This window comes from Papio anubis, chromosome 2 (assembly GCF_008728515.1).
Source record: "Papio anubis isolate 15944 chromosome 2, Panubis1.0, whole genome shotgun sequence".
NCBI classification, from domain to species: domain Eukaryota; kingdom Metazoa; phylum Chordata; class Mammalia; order Primates; family Cercopithecidae; genus Papio; species Papio anubis.
In genome coordinates, this window is record NC_044977.1 from 153,878,776 (window position 1) to 153,903,339 (window position 24,564).

The 24,564-nt window shown below is 39.4% G+C and overlaps 1 long non-coding RNA gene across 3 annotated transcripts; it reads right to left on the minus strand.

Moving 5' to 3' along the window:
* Positions 1-383: 383 nt before the first annotated feature.
* LOC101015071 lies at positions 384-24,564 on the minus strand. Of its 3 annotated transcripts, none has more exons than XR_002520534.2 (4): positions 21,840-24,564; positions 21,104-21,178; positions 18,910-20,171; positions 384-14,246 (listed from the first exon to the last, which is right to left on the minus strand). It is a non-coding gene; the product is annotated as an uncharacterized LOC101015071 (long non-coding RNA). The 3 variants fall into 3 exon arrangements; XR_002520535.2 differs by having other exon boundaries at positions 384-13,818; positions 14,031-14,246; positions 21,104-24,564; XR_002520533.2 differs by having other exon boundaries at positions 21,104-24,564.

Genomic DNA, 24,564 nt, shown 5'->3' on the forward strand with positions numbered 1-24,564 from the left:
GATACACACATTTACATACTTAGCCCAAAGCTGGGTGCTGTGAAAGAACCAAAGATATGTTTCATTATTAGCTTGTGACAGAGATTCTTGCCACAGAGATGACTAGCACCACGTACAATTAGGGGAAAGTAGAGGAAAGCATTTGTTCTGGGTTGAATAATAATCAGGAGAATGGGGGTACCTCTGACATTAGCCTTGGGGCCAGCCCAGGGCCGGTCGTTTCCTAGTTCTGTGAAACCCAGGTTGGGTCCCAGAGTACTCACCTCAAACCCCACCACTGAATTGGCATCTCTGGAAGGTGCTGGGTTTTATTTGAGAGTTTGGCTTTGGAGGTAGCACAAGGTTTCCAGGAAGGGGATTGTGGGGCGGGGGTGGGAAGTAGGTGGGTGAGCTGGTGTGTCGCTTCACCTGAAATTTCATGACCTGGAAGGAGTGTTCTCAGTGGGCCACTGATTGGCTCAGGTAGTGATTTGTGCCATGTCTGTCTCACTTTCTCTCCACTACATTGTCAACTTCAAGCAGGCAGCAAGCCTACCTTGTTCACTTTCCTATGTCCAGAGCCCTGCCACCATGCCCTGTACATCAATAATTATTTGATGCAAGTTAAAAATTTTAAAAACTACTTGGAATTTGAAGTAGTCAAGAGGAGAAACAGGCAGAGGATCACAAACTTGATCTTGCAATAGACTCAGAGTTAGGTATAATAAGAGAAAATATAACACAAAATAATCAGGTAATACCTCTAATGAACTTGGCTTTGTGCCCAGCAGGTAGTAAAAGATTGGCTAAATACTTTTAAAGATAGCATAGCATGTTGGATCAACAGCTATCTTCACCATGTTCTTGGTTGTGTAATACTGGACAAGTTACTTTATGTCCCGAGACTCGGTTTCCTCATCTGTAAAATGGGGACCCATAACAGTGCCAACCTTACAGGGATGTTGTGGGAATTAAATGAGATGACAGGGATGTTGTGGGGATTAAGTGAGATAATGCATATAAAGTGCTTAACCCAGAGCCTAGCACCAAGTCACTATTCCACGTGTGTCAGCTGCCAGTATTTTTACTGGCGGTAGGTGAAGGAGAATGAGATTAACTGTGTCAGTTACTGCAGAGAATTTCAGAAAGTGAGGACTGGGAGAAAGCCTTTGAAACTGGAGCAGATGTCATAAGTAAGTCTGAGAACAGCTTCATTCTGGTGGTGGGAAATAAGGAGATGCATTTGGCCATGAGAGTGAAAGCAAAGTGAAAATGGGGCAATTAGGACATTCATCTAATAAGTTTAGCTGAAAATAAAAAAGATTTAGACAAGTGAGCAAAAATATGGGTGTTCTGTGATGTTTTAAGTAGAGGGGTGACTTTTTTCTACTTGAAGGAAGAAAGGAAGAGTCCAGGACAGAAGGAAAAACTAAAAATAGTGGAAAGACGAGCAGTGAATGTGGGCTGAAGTAATAGTGTTCAACACAGACTAATCCTGCTTCCTACTGTTTATCACTGGGAAGAAAGAGAGAGAGAGAGAAGAGAGGGAATAGATTTTTCTACTCAAACATCACATGGTTCTTCCATTAAAACCCAGTGCGGCTTGAGTCTTGTTTTTGCACTTATTGACCATATGATCTTACTGCAATTACTTAGCCTCTTGAAACTATGTCTTCTGGACAGTGAAGATAATACCGCCAACCTTGCAGGAGCACCTTAAAAATTAGAGATAATGAATATAAAACACAAGTGACTTTGTAGGTAATCAATAAATGATAGTTACTAGGTTATTAGTAGATCATACTAACATTACATCCCCTAATCTTATAAGAAATTTTCTTGAAATTAATGTACTTGTCTTTAAACATGTATTTGAAAAATTGTTTAAGGGGATCTTGTAAGGGATAATTTTTAATGTAAATATAATATATTCCATACTGAAAGATGAAGATGGCAATCATAAGATCAGGCTAGCAACTTTGGTGCCCTGTTATCCTTCCATAATATAGGTACATTGAACACAGGTGATTCCACAATAAAGGTAGTGATGAGTTGAAAAGGGGCTATAATTCTTAATAGTAACAACAATAATGATGATAATAATAATGGAATATTATCAGAACTGGAGTTCTACTTAATTGAAGCTTCTGATTAATTTCAGGCAGATCAGATAACCCTTATCATTTCTACATTTGTCAAATATCATTCCATAACATGTGCACCTGCTAGATGTCTATTAAGTGTCATCAATAGGACATAATTTGATCTTTCTTTGATAATTCAGGATCCTACAGTGCCACAGGTGGTCATTACAAACGTTAATAAGAAGTACAGTTCTGTAGGGGGAAATTAAGAAGATTGAAGGCATTAGACTGATTTAGTGCTCACCCCAGGGTATCACCTCTTTATAAAGACACATTTTCACTAAAATGTGTTTCTTCTAAAAGAAATTCCAGCTTGGAATGGAAGTTTGTTGTACTCTGGCTAATCTAATTCTCCCTAAGTGGTGTTTATTTCGCTAGGCCACATGATGTTTCCCTGGAAGTCAGTTCTATTTTCTGCCAGGCTCTGGGTTCAGGGGCATCCTCATTTGGTGCTATTAGCTACTTTCTTCCCTAACTTATCACCTTGTCCTTGTTGGGCCCATTATTAAATATACATTATTGCAATGAAGCAAAATTAAAATATCAGCATAGAACTTTTGTTTAGATACCTAATTATGTGGCAATTAGAATTTTTGTGAGGTGTTTTGACATTTTTACAAGCTTGTACTGGGAAGAGCTAATTTGCATTTCAATATAGAAATTTACTAGTTGAGAATTCACACCAAGAAGACAGAATCAAAGATTATTTCTGGCAGTGACAGCACTGTAAGGACAGCATGTCTTAGTTGAACAACAGCTTTTTAAGGAACAACCTAGATGCACACAGGTTTCTTCTTCCCAAGTGACTCTAACAGGCTTATAGTCTTCAGCTGAACTGTTTAGGAAGGTTCATCACAGAGAAAGTTTATAAGCTGTTTGTAAAAAAAAAAAAACAGTTTTAAGACAAGAAAGGTAATGTTTTATTGTTAATGTTTTTGCTAAACTACATCATTTCTGCGCTAATTCAAATGTTTTCCCAAATAACTTTTGGTGTTCAGCATCACTGTGTTTTCTGTCCCAAACTCTAAATCCATCTTTCAACTGGAAACAGCAGTTTCCATAAAGTTCAAAAGGATGTTAGTGAGTTTCTGCAGTGAAGAGATTTGTCATATTTAAAAAATTAAATCACAAGCCCGTTAGGTCTGGGGACCACATAGCCAGTAGGGTCATTTTTACAAGGATAAATCAAGTCACAAGCATGCCACCACACATGGTACCGGGTTGCCACATTGTTTTATTGGCAAAATTTTTAATTAGGTCTGATATATTAAGAATACATCTTGTAAATTCACTTTTCCAACAACTCTCACCCAATAGGTTCCCAAAGTTTATTCAAGATCTCAGAGAAATGACAAACAGGCACTACAAATTGTCTACCCCAAACCCTCTTGACATCTTCGGTCACCAAGGAGCCCCATTAGCCTAGAAGTGAAAGAGTAGAGAGAAGACTCATTTGTGCCTGTAGTTGGGAAAATGCAACTTCACTTTGGGATGAATTTGCAGCATTTTACATGCCCACAAGACGGCAGTATTGCCCCAGGATGTTAATGCAACCACCAGGGAGCCTCCTGGACAGCTGGCTGCAGAGTCTGAACTAAGGGAACGTTTTGAATACTAGCGAAAAGCCATAAAGACACCAAGCCCAGGAGTGAAGAGGATTGCACATGGAATGTAGGAATCTGGGTAGTAGAAATCTGGGCCAGCTTCCAATTCAAGGATTGTGTTTGTAGAAATAGTATAATTTTATACATCCAGGTGCTGGCAAGTTTTTCAGAAAGTGAAAGTTACGGGCCTTTTTGATTTTGAATTACATTTTCCTATGGTTTCTCCTATCATTGTCTAGAAAGCAAATTGAGACCAGGAATTTCTTCTAGAAAGAAAGCTTCAGGGCAAAACCATACATAACCCTGACTCAAAAGAATTAATCATTGGAAGACAATAATTTTTCAAGAAAAGCGTAAATTAAAAATAAAAAAGCATAAATTAAAACATATATTCATATTTATCAGGGTAGATTTATTTGTCTTCTTGAGTTTTTTAATGTTTTGGGGCATTAATAGATGTTAGCATCAGTTACCTTTACTATTACTACTTTGGATGATTAAAGTATTGCTAGACATGGTAGTTTCTTTTTAAATTTCTTAGTTTAAATATATGCCTGGATGTAGTATTTCAACACTTGGGAGGCTCAGTGGTGTGTGTGCAAGTGTGTAACTGTGCTTCTGTGTCGTGCTGGGAAATTTATTGTAGAAAGGCCAAGACAGTTGTTAGTGCCTTTGGATCCTCTCCATTCCCCATCCTCCAGCTGTCCCATCTCTGGGTACCTACAGAACAGAAGGATTTGTCAACAGGAAGGCAGCATCCAGCAACCCTCAATCAAACCATATTGGTTGTATTTTCCACAAGAAGTGTCCTGCTTATATCCTACGAAGAAAAAATTCTGGGCCCTTTTGGTTAAGTGGGATGGGTTACCAGCAAAACCCAGCAATTATCTTGCTTTGACAGGGGCTGGTTAGGTCAAGCAATGTGACAGCATATGCACTGAATGTGACAGGGCTGGAACTGAGAAAATCAAAAGAAAAAATATCAAGAAAGTACTTTAAAAATTTATTATATAAAGTTAGACTAAAATTTTAGAATAGCAACACTCTGTATTGACATTATAAATTGACGTACCCCTTTTAAGAAAAAACAAAATGCAAAAGACTTAAGCATTTTTCTAGACTTTGCCCTAGTAAGAGTACTGATGAGAATTACTCTAAGAGAATAATTTCGTGGTGGGTGGCGGGGGAAACACATATACCAAAACATACACATAAGTTCTTTCACTTGTACCATTTCTTTAAGTTGTTTGGTACCACCCACAACCCCCTGAAAAAAAAAGAAAAAAAAAAGAGCCATTTGCAAAAATATTCTTTGTAGTATTTGTAATTCTCAAAAATTGAAAAAATTAAATGCTGAACATGATGATAAAATAGTGATTAGATATTTAAGGTAGACCTAGCTACTGGATGAAACATTACAAGGTATTAAAAATAAGTATAAATACCATTTAGTAACATTTAAAAATGCTAATTTTATGAGGTATAGTTAAAATAATGATCTGCAATGGGATAAGGAATAGCCCTGCTAGGTCAGGGCTATTCCAACTGTAGCAATGGGGCTTCTCTCTGAACAGTACCTGGTGCCCAGTATGTTCAGGGGGCAGCAAATAGATTCAGGGTATAGCCGTGTCTCTAGAGAGAGTCCTGTAATTAGTATCTGTCTGCCCAGTGAGTACACTTTTGCTTTGCTGTAGAACTGAGCTTGGTGTTAGGATATCCATGACAGGGACTTCAGCTTCCAAGTAAATGGCTATATGGTCTCAGTCATGCTAAGAACTCTCCTGTATTCCTGAATGCAATCTGCAAAATGGAAACAAAGAAGTCACAACTGTCCCCCAACCTCTCCCTTCTCACCTGGCAGTGATTTGAGTTAGTGAACAACAACAACAAAAATGCTATAAGCAAGCAAAGGGAAATCAGCTTTACTCTTTCTATCAAATAGCATCCACTTTGCACATTATCAACTTTATGGATTACATAGGGTAAAAACATGGTTTCTCCATGACTGACTCCCCTCCTCCCACCATCTAACGGACCTTTTATCGTCCTCCACTTGCTACCTACACAGACTGCAAACAGTTTTCACATTAGTCAAAATCATACGCAATTAGTGAGGTAAGTTGGTTGAAATATAAATCATATCACATATTCCAAAGACAAATATTAATGATTTATGGATAGGGTTATGGGTTCTTCAGGAGGGTATTTTTGTCAGGTCTTTACAGGACTCCAAATAATTGATAGTTAATTGTATATTGATTTTTGTGCAGATACAGTATAATATAAGCTGATAAAATTCCAGGTTCCTAACCACATAGCCATCAGAGTCAGAGTAATAGGACAGGCAAAGCAATAAGACTGGAGGAGGTTGCCCTGACTCAGCAAGCTCCCTTCAGCATGTCAGTCTTACCCTGAGACACAAAATGGCTTCTCCAACTTTATTTGCTAACGATCCTACCTTGGCTGCAACCACTCCATGGGGTGAACAGTTAGTATGAAGACACTTCAGATCGATTGTGGTTGTCTACAAATGTCAGTGAGAGAGACTTTTATAATTTTGTGAATATTTATTATTTCCTATGTAAATGAGAATAAATATTATAAATTATTCTGAAAAGGTTAATTCTGTCTTTGTAACCAACTTGGATAAAATAGGAGTTGTGGGTGAGTTATTAAAATAATTTCAAATGCCATCTAGCTTTTATAGAGAGGCTTTTTTTCCTCTACTTTCAGCAGAAGAGATACTTGAATTTTGTATTCTTCAAATACTAGTCATGTTTAATCCTTGCCAAGTCTTGAGGTATGTGTAGAAAAGTGACAGCGGTGCAGGTAGGTTGTGGATTAGGTGCTATTTCAATTAAAAGTGTCATGGCGGTCCCCTGCTACTTACCTGTGCATGGTTTGCTCATGGGGGAATGGATTAGTGGGTGGGATGGAGTTAAAGATTAGTGGCCAGAAGAAAAATGGATAATTGGGCTGAGCTTGAGAAAGTCACCTTCCAGGGACTATTACCAGTGCCATGTTGCTCTTAAGAGGGCCAGGCTTCAAATAGCAGCCAAATTCCCAGTAATGAGCCAGCATCTAGAGAGAAAGAGAATTAGAAAAGAAACCAAAAACAGGCATCACTTTCCTAGATTAAGTTTCTTTTCCTTTTATTGCAGTGGTTTTATACATGAATGGGCTACATTTGCCTCTGCAGCCAAAATAATTTCCATGTTACATTCTGCTTATGGCAAATGAATTGGAACTCAAGCCCTTAGAGTTTAAAGAGCTATTACAACTCTGTGTGTGAGCCAGGACTGTGGAGCTGCATGCATCAGTAAATCACCACTATGCTCTTGTTTGGTCCAGGGCCAAGAATATAACCATCCTCCAGAAGGTAATGGAAGATTCCAAAGGTCTGACTTATTAGCAAATTCAGGACACAAAAATCACTTGCATTTTTTAAAAAGTCAATTCAAGAGAGTTAAAAAACAACATTACTCTGGAAACGAGGGTCTTTCTGTGCCAATCCAATGATTAGCCAATGGTCTGTGCATAACTTTCATTCACAAACACCGAGGAGATTTACTCCAGGCCTCTCTGCCATCTCCCCCATATTGATAAGTAGGTAAAATCATGTTTTAGTATCCTGTTCAAAGAAACATATGCATGGAGGGCTCCTCTCTGCATTCTCACCAAATTTTCTTTTTGCTTTTTAGAAATTGTGCTTGGAATGGAGGGATAGTGGAAGGAATGACTGGTCTACTTTATTTAAATTAGGAAGTTTTTTAATTAAAAAATATGGAGATCATTAAGACCAGCATATCAAACCCATGTATTCAGCACTAAACATTCTGTTAAAGTTAATAAAGTTAACATTTTCTTATAAAATTTTTTAAGAAATAAAAGATTAAATATTAAATATTAAATCCTCCATTTTGTTCATTTTGGTGACATTCTCTTTTTCCCTCCCTAAATAAAATCACTGTCATGAATTTGGTGTGTGCCTGGTGGATGTGTTTATACTTTACCATATACATAAATGTGTTCATAAATAATGAATTTTGGGGTGTTTTATAAAATTACATAGATGCATACTCTTATATCTTGTAATGATCTTCAGCTTGAATTCCTTCTGATTTTTTTTTATCTCCATCTACGTGCCTATGGATCTGGTAAATTTATTTCATACACTTAATACTGCCATGCAATAGTCCATCCTATAGACTATATCATAATCTCTCCATGTTCCTATTCTTGGATATTGGATTATTTTCCTTCTTTTTAATCTCTACAATTTTGCTAAAATGGACATTCTTGTTCATGTTTCCTTGCGCAAATGCATAGGGTTGGCTACATACTTTGTGGACCCAGTGCAAAATGAAGCTGGCCCTTCTGTTCAAAATATAGGAAAAAAGTGCCATTAAAGGTATAAAAGCTAAGGCCTTTTCCTTTCTTCCACAATCTCTCTCTTCACTTGTCATGACTTGTCTGTGTTTCTTTATTTGTCATCCTAATGTTCTAAGAAAAATTTAAAAAGTAAGCTATTATCATAAATCTTACCATTCATCTTTATATTGTGCAATACCTGTTTTAAATGCAAATATAAGCATATTTAACTTGTATGTAAAATCATGGAAATGATACAACTTGCATTTTGCAGCTCATAAATGTGTTTGTATTTCATTCTCACCAGAAGAGTGGAAATGCTGCAAAATGAACCCAACTGTTTTTATTTCATTTCTTAACTCATGCACAGTCTACCAACACTCTTCTACCAACACTCTCTACCTTTGACTTACTGATGAATAAGGAAGAACTGAAAGAAAAAGGGATTGTGAGATGCCCAATCTTTCCCTTTCCTTCTCTGCCATCGTTTTCAGTGTACGTGGTTGGCAAATACAGGAAGAACTTGAGTTAGAAAAAGTACAGCAGGGTTCCTTGGTTGTTCATAGTTTTTGGTTTGTCAATCCCTGTTTCTGCATTTGAAGCAAGTTCGGGTTCAAAGGCAAAGAGTGGCCTCTTCAAGTATTTACCTCCCCACTTACTCAGTTGAAGACATAACAGACTTACCTTGTTCTTGCCCTGAGTTCTGTTGAACTCCCACACTTCATGGGTCCACTGGGATTCTGTGCTCATGGGACATCCTGAGTACTATACATGAACAGGGCAGCAAGATGTGGAGGACATGCGTTTTGCACCCATCTCCTCCGTTCACGACATGCTGCAGTGCCCCGGCAAACATCACTTAAAGCACAAGTTCAAAAGTAAAACTATTAAGAACTTCCAGACAGTGAAAGCAGAGCATTAAACCAAGCACAGGGCCCTTCTGAGGGCAGAACTCTGTGTCCATGAAGCTGGCCCTACACTTGCATGAGCATTTCTTTGTTGGATATGTCTAGAAGCGGGTTCCTGGGTGGTGATGCACATTGTCGATTTTTACCCGATACTGCCAAAATGATTTCCATAATGTCTTTACAAATTTATACTGATACCAGTAATTTGTGAACATTTCCATTGGTCCATATTCTCACTCATGCATAATAATGACCTATTATTTAATTTTTGCCAATTGTGTTATTTTTGCTGTTATTTCCCTGTTGGATTGAACACTTTTTTTTATTTGTTTATTCTGAGGGTGTGAATTTCTTTTCTGTGACCTTGTTGTTCTATAATCTTTGCCCATTTATCTACTAGGTTGTCTGCCTTTGGCTATTGATTTGTAGGAGTTTTTTAAAAATTTGTTTCTTAATACATTCTCAATACTAATCTCGACTGTTGTAAGTCTTGCTAATATCTTCTCTCAGGCTACTTCTCTCCTTTTAACTTTGTAAGCTGGGTTCTTTGTTTTACAAAAATTAAATTTGGAGGTAGCTAAGTTTATTTATGTTTTCCATTATTATTTGTATTTTTTGGTGTCTTCTCTGCCCTAAGATATTCTCCTATATTTTTTTCTAATAATTTAAAACGTTTAATTTTTTCTCTTTTAAGCTTTAGATACTTAAGCCATCTGGAATTTGTGTTTTGTGTATGAGATGAGATAGGAACTTAGCTTTATTTTAATATTGAAAGTCAGTTACCCCAACACCATTTATTAGTCTATCACTTCCCTGACTGATTTTCATTGACCTGTTTCTCAGGATTCCTATATCATTTCACTGACCTATTTATATTTCTCACTTACTTAGCAGAGCTTTTAATGAGTCTTCATATTTGGTTGAGTGAGAACCTAGAACTTTTAAATAGCACATTTTATTCATTTAAAAAAATGCAGAAGCAATAAAACAGAACCAAACAAGTTTTCTTACTTTTCAGGATGCATTAAGAAATTCTTCAACCTACACAGCGTGAAAACACAATGACTTTGAAATCAGACAGACTTGAGTTCTTATCCCAGCCTTGTCATTCTCTGGCTGTTTGAACTTGGGGCATGTTTCTTAACCTCTGAGGCTGAACTCACTAATCTGTAAAATGGGGATAATAAGATCTATGACTCAAAGCTATTGAGAGGATTAAGCGAGTTAAGTGCCTGGCACAACCTAAACACTCAGGAAATATTACTTTTCTTCCCCTTTCCTGTCCTTGAAAAGAGCTGTGTGTTTCTTGGTTATTCTATTCACTTACGGACTCTACAAAGGACGACTGGAGGTTGCTTAAAGGCAAAACAAAATCCATCCCAGGTTGATGATTTGATTCAGTCACCTTCCTGGAACCCAAATAATTGCCTGAGCTTTTGGAAGAGCAGAAGCTGCAAGGATGTCCTCAAGTGGTTCAGCAGCTGGCAGCTGTTTTTATTATTAATTAAATGGCACAAACAAGTCGTAATAAAACCAGAGCCAATCAGTCACCCTCCCCCCAATTATATAAACTCAGCTCTCCTGACAGGTGCTGAAAAGATCAAAAGGACTGGGAATCAATAGGATTAAGAGTTTGAAATTCTAACGTCTTACCCTCAGTGAGTCTGGGACCTCCAACTCTGGTATTGCTCAGACAATAACATTTCCTCAGATGGGGAGGAATTCTTTAAACTAATACACCTTGAAACCTGGGATGGGGGTGAGAACATGCTTGGAATTTTATCATGTCCAGGTAGAAACCTAAATTGAAGTAGCTGTTCTGGAAGATCAAAGGAAAAAAAATGCATCAAGAATAAATACATGACAAATCTGGCTCCTGCAAAAGAAGAAAGCTAATGGGCCTAATGAAGCAGGTGGTCAGGCCCTCTCTAGTAGCTTCCAACATGTGGGGTACACTTCTTGAGAGAAACAAGCCATAGGTGAGTCACCGAGCATGCTGAGTCTGTGCAGGTCACGATCTGAGCATCATGTGATGGAATGGAGGGCCCAGGTGGGAGGGTGTTGAAGGCAGATGCCGTAAGGAAAGGAATCTGCTGCTGCAGCTGTAGAGGACAGTGGCCACTTGTCTCCTGGAACCACCACTGTGCTTCAATAGCTACCACAGAATGAGCATCAGCAGAGAGAGACATGAGGTAGTGAAGAGAGGCTTTGGGAGCAGACCTGTGTGCAAATCCTGACTCCAGGTTTTGCTAGCTGTATGACCTTAGCATTTTCTGAGCCCTGGGTTCTTCATCTCCTCGAAGGGGGAAAGAATTTCAATTTCAAAGTGTTGCTAGAGAGTAAACTGAAATGAGATATCACCTAGAGTTTCTCAACACAGGAGAGGCTCAATAAATGTGCCTATTAGCATCTTGCACATGGAGGGGTTGCTTGTGTTTCGGGGTCCTGGGGGACAGGGAGCCCCAAGTTTTACTCCTTCCCAGAGTTGCAACAAGCCTCTTATTTCCTGGGTCCTCCCGTTCCGTGTGAGTTGGTTCTACCTCAGCACATTTCTCTTTTCCTCCCTGCCTCTCAGCAAAACCACCCCATTCCTAGTTGTCTCCACTACTGTGTATGCAGAGTCTCACCTATGTGTGAATCCTGAACTTAACAGTCTGTAAATGGGATGTTTGTGACTCAGAACCATGGTCACGGCATTCTAAATCAGTGTCTCCCTGGGACAACCTGACTCAGTAGGTTGAGGGAGAGCTTCGGAATCTGCATTTAACCAGTAGCTCTAGATCCTTGCTATCAGTGCGTCTGGCAGCTTGGGCATCCATCACCTGGGAGCTTGTCAGAAATACTGAATCTCAGGATTCACCTTTGACCTACTGAATCAGAAGCTGCATTTAAAAAAATACCCAGGTAGGGTTGACAGATAAAATACAGGGCACCCAATTAAATTTGAATTTCAGATAAGCAATGCATTTGTTTAGTATAAGCATATTCCATAAGTACATCTGTATTTTTATTTGCTAAATCTGGCAACCGACTCTTTGGCATTTTTATGTACATTAAAGCCTGAGAAGCATTGGTCTAGATCAGTAAATCCCAAACTTTCCATGCTTCAGAAGCACCTGTGGAGGCCTTGTTAAAACCTAGATTGCTGGGCCCCACCCCCAGAAGTTTTGATTCAGTAAGTCTGGGCAGGGGCTTGAGAACCTGCATTTCTAACAAGGTCCCAGTTGACGTTGGTACACACTTTGAGGATCACAGCTCTGCATGATGGCTGGATTCCCAAGTCAGCCCACCAAGGTCTTGGCAATTCCTACAACTTAGACAAGATAAGGGCTGAAGTTCCCTCCAACACTCATATCTATGCATGAAGAGAAAAAGAGTAAGTCTGATCAGCCAACAGCTTAAGCTGCCTGACGACCCTTTATAACAAGGTCTGTAAGGACAAGTGTGGCTGACCACGTGGACTGCCAGGAGCTCATCTTCTCCTGACTTTGTGTATCCTCCCTGTTTCCAAGCTACTGGTGATAGTTCCAAGAGCATAAAGGGGAAGAATGGGAGGGCTGGGAATAGATGGAGTCAAAGCAGGGACAAACCTCTTAAGAGGCTGGGTGACAGTGGGGACAGGTTGTAAAGTAAGATCTGGGGTGAGGAGTCCAAATGGGCAAGCTGGGAAATGAGGTTGCCCATAGCGGTGAGTGAGGAGGAGGAGGAGAGGTGGGGCAGGGCAGTCTCCTCAGTAGACCTGGATGACCCCAGCTGAAGTGGCCAGTGGAAGTGACAGGAAGGACACGAGCACTTGGAGTCTGAGACCTAGATTAGAATCCCTGCTCTGCCAAGGATTAGCCTTCTAACTGTGCTCAAAGGTATCAACTCTTATTTCCTCACATGAGCAATGAGGAAATGACAAGGAAATGACAACCTCTTCAATAGGTTGGCTGTGAGGAAGAACAGAGGCAGCACATGTAGGTAAAATGCCTGATCCCGTGAGAAGGCTCTCAGTAAATGGTAGCAGTTGCTATTATGGTTGCAAGAGGGTTTAATGCTACATTAGAGGAACATTCCTTCTTAGAGAATTTCTTTATCTGTATTTAATTTCATGAGATAACAGGTTTAGGGGAAATGTCATCCATACTCTGGGATGATAGCAAGGCCTCTTAAAAAAAAGAAAAAAACAACATTGGTAGCAAGATGTACATTCCCACCCGAATGTGATCCCCGTCCTTCCCTTGTCCATCCATCCCTACTCCCATTCCTACTGGCTCAGGTGGAGTGAATAAACGGGCCCACAGAAAAGTTGGAACCTAGAATTATAAGGGACAAGCCCCTCGCCCTCAGCTAGTACCCTGAGATGGTCAGTTGTTAGGTGGATATCAGGCCTATACCATGAGAGGCACCAGGTGACATACTGAAGAAGGGCTGATTTAACAAGATACTTCCCATCACTGTGAATACAACCCAAGTGTTCTTCAATGTGTTTCTGTGCCTTGTTTTATAATTTTGTTTTATTTAAAATATATATATATATACACAAACTGTATGTATACTTCAAAACATCAAGTTGTACATGATAAATACATATTTTATATGTCAATTTAAAATAAATAAATAGATTTGAAAAAATTAAGATACAATACAATTGACAGTCCTACAAATTTTAACACGTGGGTAGATTCATGCAACCATTATTACAATCAGGATGCAGAACAGTTCCAACGCCTCAAAAATTTCCTGGCGCAATCCATTTGCTGGCCACACCGTCCCCTAGTTCTCCACCCTCAGCAACCAGTGATCTGTTCTTCATCACCATACTTTTATCTTTTCAAGAATGTCACATAAATGAAAGAAATTTTGCTGGGTGAAAAAGTCAGTCTTGCCTTGTTTTATATTATTAAATAATAATATATATATATTTTTTAAAAAGACAGCAAGCCTTTTTAAACATTTGACACAGAAACTGAATACGAGGCAGTGAAAAGACACATTTGTAAACTAGACTTTTGTTTTTCCGTGCCCCCGTACAGACTTACCCTCAACTCTTTACAAAACTGCCTCTCCCAGGAAGTCTTCTCGAATTGATTCTTCCAAACAACTTTACTCTCTCGTTCTGGGCCTTGTCCTTTCACACTCTACTTCTCTCCTTGTCACTTTCTCAGGTAGTCAGTTCTGAGCATGAATTAAGCAGCATGACACAGGAAAAAGTGCATGTTCTCTGCAGACGCACAGATCTCAATATGCACCTGGGTCTGTAAGGACAGTGGGTCGGGTACTTAGTCTCCTGGATCCTCATGGTAGAATCACTTTACCTTGAAGAGTTGCAGTAAATAGTAAAGATGGAATGAGAAGATGAACACAAAGCCCTGGCAGAGCATAGGCAGCCAACACACAGGCAGTCATTACTTTGAGCCACCAGTATTAATAGTGCTGCTTGTCTATCACAGTGTCCACAGACCATTCCACCAGAGGCTTCGCGTGTGTACAGGCACAAAAACAAAAGCATTCAGTATCAAAAGAAGGCCCAAAATAATGGACTAAATTTTTCCTTTTCTTATTCATTGTTCTGGCAGCATAGGGAAGTGCAGCCTACATAAAGGTAGGCCCCAAATAACTTTTCTCTGCCACCGTCCCCTGTGTGACGTTAACCATGGCACTTTGTTGTTCCTGGCCCTTGATTTTCTTTTTTTTTTTTTTTTAATCTCAAATGGCAGAGTGACCTCAAAGCTCTCAAGTGTTTCTCTAAGCTCTAAAATTCTAAAACCCCAGGTAGGCCAGACATGGTGGTGCATGCCTGTAATCCCAGAATATTGGGAGGCTGAGGCAGGAGGACTGCTTAAGCCTAGGAGTTCAAGACCAGTCTAGGCAACATAGTGAGACCCCATTGCTACAAAAATACAAAAAATGTGATGGCATATGTCTGTAATCTCAACTACTGGAGAGGCTGAGGTGGGAGGATAGCTTTAGCCCGGGAGGTTGAGGTTGCAGTGAGCTATGATCGCACCACTGTACTCTAGCCTGGGTGACAGAGCAAGGCCTTGTCTCAAAAAATATATAAAATAAAATGAAATAAGGCTCTGGGAGGCTGGACGGGGTGGCTCACGCCTATAATCCCAGCACTTTGGGAGACCGAGGTGGACAGATAGCCTGAGGTCAGGAGTTTGAGACCAGCCTGGCCAAAATGGTGAAACCCCATCTCTACTAAAAAAAATACAAAAAATTAGCTGGGCATGGTGGCAGGCGCCTGTAATCTCAGCTACTCGGGAGGCTGAGACAGGAGAATCGCTTGAACCCAGGAGGCAGAGATTGCAGTAAGCTGAGATTATGCCACTGCACTCCAGCCTGGGTAACAGGAGCGAAACTCCATCTCAAAAAAAAAAAAAAAAAAAAAAAAAAGACTCTGGGTATGCACAGACCACAGCTTTAAAGTGTAGTCATTTCTGATAAGCTCTTTCCCCATTCTCTCTGGGTTAAAACTCTGTTTTCTGACCCTGAAGGTGTGGACCACACCCTCTCCCTTAGTTTGTTACTCCGCATGTCATTGGGTCTATATAAAAACTGAAGAGATTATTAAGTAATCTAGATTGTATAAACAATGACTAAACAACTAATTTTTAAAACTATACAGGGTTTTCCAGCTTAAATATCATAGGAAAGGAAAAAGAGAGAAATCCGAATTAATAAAGTAGTCCACTAGTTTCTACCATGTAGATACAATTTAATAATAATACATGACACTTGTTACATTTTATAGGCATTTACTATGTGCCTAAGGCTGGGCACCCTGCATGCTATCTCATTTAATCTTCCTAACGTATCTGTGGCAAGGTGTTGCGATTGCCATTTTAATCCTCCTTTTAACTGAGGAGTAAACAAACCCGGAGAGAGGTAGGGTACATAGCCTATGGTTATGCAGGCAGTAAGTGGCAGAAAACTAGATGCAGCCAAATAAAGTGCAGGTAATTTCAGATCAGGAATTATATTCATTAGCATCACTAAAGGGAAGATAGTAGTCTCCAGGGATTGACTTTGTCCCCCTGAATTCTTAGTGTCAAAAAGGACCTGAATGCAACTAGTACATCCTGACTATGGACCGAAGGAAAAGGGTGTAGAAGGAAAGGAAGGGTAAGGGGCTGAGGTAAAGAGAGAGAGTGGGGACACTACAGTAGGTGAAGGGGGAGAATAAAGAGATGATGGATGGGAGGAGTCAGGCTCCCAGAGCAGGCAACTAACAGAGGCTGAAAATTTCCAAGTAGTCCTGGCTCTGGGAGAGAAGATTCAGGGAGCACAGAAAGAAGGAACAGGAGGCCTTCGAGGCTGTAATTATCTAACAGGACTGTGATGAAAACAGGAGTCAGGGAGCTGCTGAATTGGGGAACAGGGGGAGATGGGTAATGTTTTCTCTAGCCTCATTGCTGAGAAACTCATTAAAATCCCCTTTCCATTTCCAACTCCTCAGTATCCAAAAGGCCAGTGTTTCTGAAACTGGAGAGATTTTCTTCTTTTCAGTATAACTGGGGGAAACAAATAATATACGTCAATTTAAAATTTTCTAAACCATTTCCCCTTCATCCCACCACATTGTGCTATGAAGAAAAGAAATAACCTTTTTAAATGATGGGAAAAGTGTAGCCACAGGGAGAGGGGGAAAAGGCTGGGGGTTCTCTTTGTATCATTTTTCAAAGGAAAAAGTATGATGTCGTTTTCAAGAGATGAACAGAATAGACCCTAAGCTGGTATTCTCATTTGCCATAAAAATATATGGAGAAAAGGAATCCTGAATTCAAAAGAAGATTTTTTAAAGGGGTGAAAAAAAAATAAAGAAAATGCTCAAAATTATATCTAACATAATGGTACTTAAGTACTTCACAACCATTTTGTCCTTTAATCCTCAAAATAATCCTATGAGGGCTTCAGGGCTATAATTACCTACAAAGACTACTTCAATATCGATTTTGCAGATGAGGTAAGTGAGACACAGAGAGGTTAAGCAACTTGCTAATGTTGGCATAGCTAGCAAGGAGTAGTTCTAGGATTTAGGCCCAGAGGGTCTGACTTTTAATACCCAAGTGATTAGCCAGAATGCTAATCTGCATTCTCAAAAGAATGAAAAAGACAAAACAAATCCAAAGCAGAAGAATCCCAATGAATTACTTATCGTGCCAAGGTAAGACTGATGAAGGACATCAGGACCCTGGAGAAATGTATGTTGACTTCAGGAAAGACCGATAGAGATGCAAGAGATACAGGTCTAGAAGTGTGATAGGGTGATAGCAAGAATCCCAAATTGGGAAGGAAAAAAGATCTGAGTTTCAGGTCCTCTTCATATTGGCTTTGTGACTGTAGGCAAGCCACTTAACTTCCCAAAGCTCCAGTCTCCTCTGTAAAATAATACCTGAGACCAGGTAGTTGTGAGGACTGCTGTGAGACTGAGCTGACTGAATGGAAAAGCAGTGTTAGCTGGGTGGTGTTACACATAGTCATTAAAGTTGTGGAATACCCCAGGAGGTTTAGAGCACCTTGTAATAAACAAATAAACAAAATTAGCACAAGTCTGCAACAAAATGCGTGATTTGTTGGGTGCTTTTTCCTTTACTTTTGTGTGGGTTAAACTCCTCCACTGGCTGGCTTTCTTTCTTTCTTTCTTTCCTTCTTTCTTTTTTTTTCTTTTACTGAAGGCTCCTTTGGAATCTGTGCTGCGAGTGACAAATCGGAGACAATGTGATATTGGAAACAATCATAGACTTTGACAGGCCACAGATCAAGAATTCAGTTCTCTGAGGCCATGACATGCTCCAAGTTAAAACAAACATCCGGGGAAGGCAGGCAGTTTGGGCAGTATGCAGCACCTGGACCCCGCCTGACTGAGGAGACTACATTCCTTGACACTAGTGACTTACCCACAGTTGGACTGCTTATGGTTAGTGGCCTTTCCCTTCCCTTCCTGCTTTCTCCTGCCCAGATGACCTTCTTAAAGGAAAGGCAGTCCCTGGCTCTCAAAACCCATTCAGGTCCTTCTTCCCTTAGAGTTCCTCCCATGGAAATATGTTAGGTTTTATGCAATATAATTAATAGACTGAAGACAGTCTGAGTAACCAAGATAAGGTTTAGCACCACCGAGAAAGTGTTTAAACTTTATGAGAGAACCTGGTAAATCTTCATGCCATCTACCCCCAAGAGATAGTGCTAATTGCCTGACAGTTATTTTTTTTTTTTTAGCCTTTGAGAAAGATGATAGAAGGAAAGAGTACTGGGCCAATACCTAAAAGACTTAGGTGCTAGGCTAGGCTTTCCAGTTGTCAGGCTGTGTGACCTTGGAAAAATGGCATTACTCCTCTGATTTTCTCTCGTTTTCCTCAAGTGGTAAACTGAGCACTTTAAATTGGTGTTTTCCAAAGTAATTTGAGAAATTATCTCTGTTACAGAGGAATAAATTTAATTTTGATTATTATTACAAAAAATCTATTACAACAAACTTATGATTTATATACATTATTGCCTGGGATGAGCCTAAAGTGAAAAAGTGAGTCAATTTAAAGAAAAATCTAAAAGTAAATAATATTATAGATGGATGTGACTAAAATTGTGACGGTGAAATTTGAAAGAACATCATAAGAAACCTTTAGTCCCTTACCAAAGGGCAGAGTCCAGGACGAGCATTCAGACATCTCTTCTGTTTTTCTACTTGGCAACCCCCCTAGTTTGTCCTCCCATCCTTCATCAGGCCTTTCTGTCAGTGTTTGTGAGAAACCTGCCCAACACACCTATCCAATGCTCTATAGTCCTTGGGTATAAAATTATAATTGGCACAAGTGATCATGTCATCCATTGCGGTTCACAAGTAAAAGTTTTAGTAAGACCAATAACATTTCAAATCGTCTTTTAATTTTTATAAAATTATCAAATCTTGCTCACAGGTCTCTGGCCCTTAGTTCTCCAAGGACTCACTCTTCTGGCTCCACAATTCATTTTTTCATGTGACTTGTTAGGGATCATCTGTATTCCAGCTGAGGGTGGAATTCTAAATCTAGAAGAACGAGTAAACGAGCATGTTTCAGAGAAGCTCTATAAAAGTTGAGTCCAAAACAACTGAGAGGCTTTGGAAAGTCCCAATATTGCCTTAAACATAAATATTGTGATCAGTAACTTTCTATTTATGGCAAGCTTTGAACCTTCCAGAAAGATGCATCGAATGCAAACTATTATTAGCAGGGAAATGCAAAAGCCACTTGGTATTACATGATTTATACCAAACAGCTCAATGCAGGCTGAGCAAGCAAGAAACATTGTTCCTATCTCAAGGCAAAGACAGAGAGATTGGGCAGATTTGAAGAATCTAGTTTAGAAATTCAAGGGGATGATCAGGGTAATAGATTTACTAAACCCGATTAAGGGCAGGAGAACAAGACATAGGACTTTCAGGAATATTTTTTCTTTCCTTCCCAACATATTTACCTTCAACTGCTAAGCTGTGTGGTAAAGAAGGCTGCTCTGGAATGAGCATCATGAAATGGGTCTGGAAGGGGCTGGGGGCTCATCTGGTAGGTTTTGCAGGAAATCCGTGTCTGTAAATGTGCCTCTCATATGTGATAATTTGGGATCATCCTGGTGGTGTCCTGGTCCCTGGCTGTGTCTGCAAGACTTAGAAGCAGTCAGTGAGACTTGGGATGATAAAGCTGAAGCAGTGTGGGCTCAACTAGTAAGAGTTCAGTGACAGGAGATGTTGATCAGTTTGGATTCTGAATACTCTACGTCAAACTGAGACAGGAAGGGTGTTTCAGCTCCTCCCCCTTACCCTCCTTCCTTGGACTCTTCCTCAGCTGTGAATGCCATGGGTTCTTTGTTCCTTCCTTTAACCACCTCCAGTAAGCCTTTGATTTTAAAGACAGTAGTGGGAAGACAGAGAGCTTGGATATAGCAGCTCCGTGTGAGGTCTGTGAGCTCTTGGGTGAGTCACTTAATGTCTCTAAGCCTCACTTTCCTCATATCTGAAATTGGCAAAATAGTAGTACCTACCTAATAATGCTTTGGGGAGAATTTAACAAGATAAAATACCTAAGGCACAAATTTTTTGCACAGAATACTCAGTTAATAACCATCTGATAAACCATGTGGCTCCCTCTTATTGCAAACAGAGTACATCTTTCCAGAGAATATGGAGACAAATCTTCAGAGTCCTGGAAAGAGATTCAATGAATTAAAACATATTCCTGAAACACATTTTAATGAAAGAAAAAGCAATCTTATTTAATTCATTAGCTGAGATGATACCTAAACACTGTTAATAATGCTGGATTTTCTTTTAGTCACTGATTGCAGAGAAATCAAAATCTTACTTATTCACATCCAGTGGACTATTTTACACCATTCCAGGCACAGTCGATGCCACTGAAAGTAAAATACAAGTTTCCTGACTTCTTTTTTTGCATCCAAGCCAGGACTTCATGAAACAAATGGTCTGAGGCCTGGTGCTCAGCCTTGGACTTTTGTGCTAGGCAATATCTCTATCAGGTTCCAGCAGACTTCCAGGGCTGGTCTGATGGCACTCCAGGTTTTTTGTCTTTAAGTATCATAGATTTCTCCTAGGAAGACAGTCAGAGCTTTTGATGCTGCCCTTTCTTATCAAGGGAAAGAATATATGAATGAAGCTGACACCATCAGTAGGGGACTAAAGGTCAATTATTAAAATTTTCATGATTAATTGACAGTGGCATGCCGATCCCTTCATCATCCCTTTCCTACCCTGCTTCATTGACAAAGGTGTGGAATCTTAGCATAGAGGGTCTGAATTCTTCTGGGGTGTAGGAAATTATTTGCTGTTCAGGAGAGTAAGGAATTTGAACCACAAGGGGTTGGGAAATGCATTAACTAATTAAGGTCTTTTCAACTGGTTTCCCCCTTACTAACTAAAGGAATACATTTTGACTTCTAGTTGAAACTCAGAGGATGACCAAAAGACAGAAATTAACGAATATCCTTTTTGGCCTCAATCCAAAGAACTATTTTTCTTTCTGAATTTATCCTACTCTTGAGCCCTCCCCAATGAAGAAGAATGAAATCATAATGGCAATTTTCTTTCTGGCAACAGTTCATCACAAATGAAATTTACCTGTTTTCTTCCACGTTGTCTCAAAAAAGAATGAGGGCTCTTTCTCTCAAGGGTTTGATGATTTCAGATGTCCGTCTAGAGCATAAGGAAGATAACCTAATTTCTGTTTCCATAAAAAATACCGGAAGACAAGAAGACAATGTTCCTGTGGAATGTCCTCTAAGAGCTGACATGGGTGGGAGGTCAAGAGGATGTCCCCCAAAAGGCAGAAGCTCTTGATTTGCCAAGAAAGCTTGAGAAGAGGTCATCTGCAGAAGGATGAGGCTGTTGCAGAGAGACACTAATCATGAGACAAGGATTCATATTTTCTATGAAATATCTCCTTCTAAAATAAAAAATCCAAACCCACCTTCATTATCACTTATTTCACCTGTTTATTATAAAATGTTTTCAGGCAATGTTGCAGCATCTTCAATTATCTGCAAAGGAGCTAAGTTTGTTTGATTTAGACAGCAAATTGACCTCCCATCTGATTTCAATCCTTCCTACCAAATAGGTTGGCCATGAATGCTGCTGTAGTTGTGTGATACACTTTGAATTTCACCAAGCATGTGGTAAAAAGACTGGTTTGAGCCCCAGGTGTCAGATGAACCTGCCACAGCAGCAGAGAGGGAGTCATCTGTATTTATACCAAGTTTGTGTTCACATTAGCTCAGAGTATAACCGATTTATACAAATAAGTAAATGTCTCATTGTAAACTCAAAGTATATTCAGACAGAGAAAAGTTCAGCTCACCTTTTCTACAGATGACATGTCTTCAGGCCTTCAGTTCTTTTCTTCTCAATTTAGTTCTCAATGATAACTCAAAGCAAATGAAGCCTTCTAACTAGGTATAATTATGACAAACACTGAAGAGCCCAGGAAGTAAAAGACAATGGTAAGAAACAATTCTAAAATGCCTTAAAGCTGCCCTCTCATCCAGCTGATTTATGTCATAAGCACTTGCTACAAATAAGTCTATAGAGTTTGAGTCAAAACATACATGAGACATTTTAACTTCTGCCCAAACTGTTCATCCTTCTGCCTCATGCTCAGTTTGGTCGATTAAAAATTAGATGAGTAAGAAAATGGATTACCACAGTGAGAGAAAGTGAGGCCAGCAAGAAACAGGCATGACAAAGAATTATGCTGATAATTTATGAAGACCTAGAAAGAAAATTTCTGATTCATCAATAGTATTTACAGGTTAAAAAAAGAAGAAAAGAAAAGAAAACTAAACAAGAGGAGGAAAAAGGGATAAGACAGAAAAAAAAAAAGGTTGAAGGAAATGGTCTTCAGTCTGGAGAAGATTCATCCTGTGAGAATGCATTGCTGTCTTAAACAATGTACTGTTTTTCTTACTTATGAAAACCAGCATCAGATACTGGTTGTTGGTCTTGTCCTTGCTTAGGTCTATAGGTCTCCAGTCATTCATTTGCGTGTCATTGAAAGAGGGGATGACACTATATTACCCCTTTATTTCGGAGAATATGGAGGAAATATCTGTCATACTGGTCATCAATTTTTATTTCAGGAAAAGTAAAACCTGTTCTTATGTAATCTTCTCTAGCACTTGGGAGCTCCTCAAATGACTGCCCCCCTCATTTCTTTCTTAATATATGCAAATTTTACTATACATTTATTTGGACCTGGAAACTTCAAACATAAAAGATTTGATGTTGCTCATACCTTGAGCAAGCAGGAGATCCTTAGGGAAATGTGAACTAGTTCATACTTATGATAACAGCTGTTTTAATAAAACCATGAATTATTGACTCAACATCTGACTCATCTTTTGCTGCATTTTTTATGTTACAGGAAGGTTTGTAACTAATAAATTTCTTTGTATTGCATGCATATCTTATGAAAAAATAATTGCATATCCTTTGCATATATTCTTAACCACTGGCATGTTGTATGTACTCGAACTGCAGCAGTAACGAGATGTGAATATGGGTAAAATTTTGTTCTACAATCATAAAACATAATGCTGAATTATTAGGGGGTAATTATTTAACAACAATGACAAAACCTTCTCTCTTTACTTATCTTTACTTACTTCATCTTAATCTCACATTATTTTTTAAAAGAAAACTTCATTGCATATTCTAGCAAAGTCTATTGGTAGGCGAAGGTTTAACAGAGCCAGAGAGAATGTGCAAGGAGTGAGAAAGTGAATTGATGGATGGATGGTTAAATGAATATAAATGAACTGACACCTTTACAGGAAAATAACATTTCTTTTCTTTTTTTATTCTATAGATCAGTGGGTTTTGTATCTGTAATTCTTTCATATCAGCAAAGAGGAAATAAACTCTCATGTAAATCATTTTCCCCCCATCTGTAGCATATTAAAACCATGCCTTTTTTTTCTTTTAAGCAGACTCTTTTTTCCCTATTTGCTTATCAGTTCATCCACCATTACATTTTAAATGAAACTGCAAGACCCTTGTCCCTCCCCCAAATTTCAGCCTGATGTAGGAAAGTGGAAAGCAGACTTTTCTTGCTTTAGAATAGTGACCTAGATTCAATTACAGATAGACCCAGAAGAGAGAAGTGACACCTCACAATTTTCTTAGAGGTTTTGAAAAAATTAGAAATCTCAAAACAATACTTAATGGGAAAGAATCTGTTTATTTCTCCCCATTTTCCATCTTATTTCTTCTCTGCCTTAATTGCATTGCTTTGGTCCATTTAATTGTTCCTGGTATAACATCACAATAGGTTTCCCGCGGGATACTTCTGAATCATAAAAACGAGCATTTCAAGGAAATTTCTGAGTTTGGCTTTTGAGGGTGGGTGTCTATACACAGAGTATGTGTAATTCTGCAAACTGAACCCAGATAAGATGGGGGAAAAATCTCTTAAAAGGCACATTTCCCCTTGCAGCCTTTAAAAAAGCAAACAAATTACATTAATAAAGTACACTTACTATAATTGCACTGCAGACAAAGCACTGAACGGGGAAAGGGGGTGTATATATTTTACTGTTTTCCCAATTACTGTAGAAAAATGTGGTCAAAAGAAATAGAAAGAGGGAAGAACCCTGTGATTCTGCTTATTGACTTTTATCACTAAATTAAGCATATAAATGACCTGAGCGGGTGGCTTGGTATATTAAATTAAAAAAAGAAGAACAATGATTCTCTCTTCTTTTTCCCTCCCTCTCTGATCTCAGCCTGAAAGGAGTCTCCGAGAGATAAGAAAGATGGGATTCGGTCCGCGCTACTCGGGTGGGTCCTGCTTACCGCGAGCGGGGAGGCGGTTGCCTTCCGTGCAGGATTTCCGTTGAGGCCTCACAATAAGCGGTCTCAAGCGGGGGACCCCCGCCACTTCCACGGTCCCTCAAACAAAGAAAGAAGCCAAAGTCGGCTGTCCCAAGACCAATGTAAGCGCTTAGGAAGCTTTGAGACGCTTTAGGGAGAGGAAGGCTGCTGTGGGCAGGTGTGAACACCTCAGCCCTCGCGGCAGGTTTGGAGCC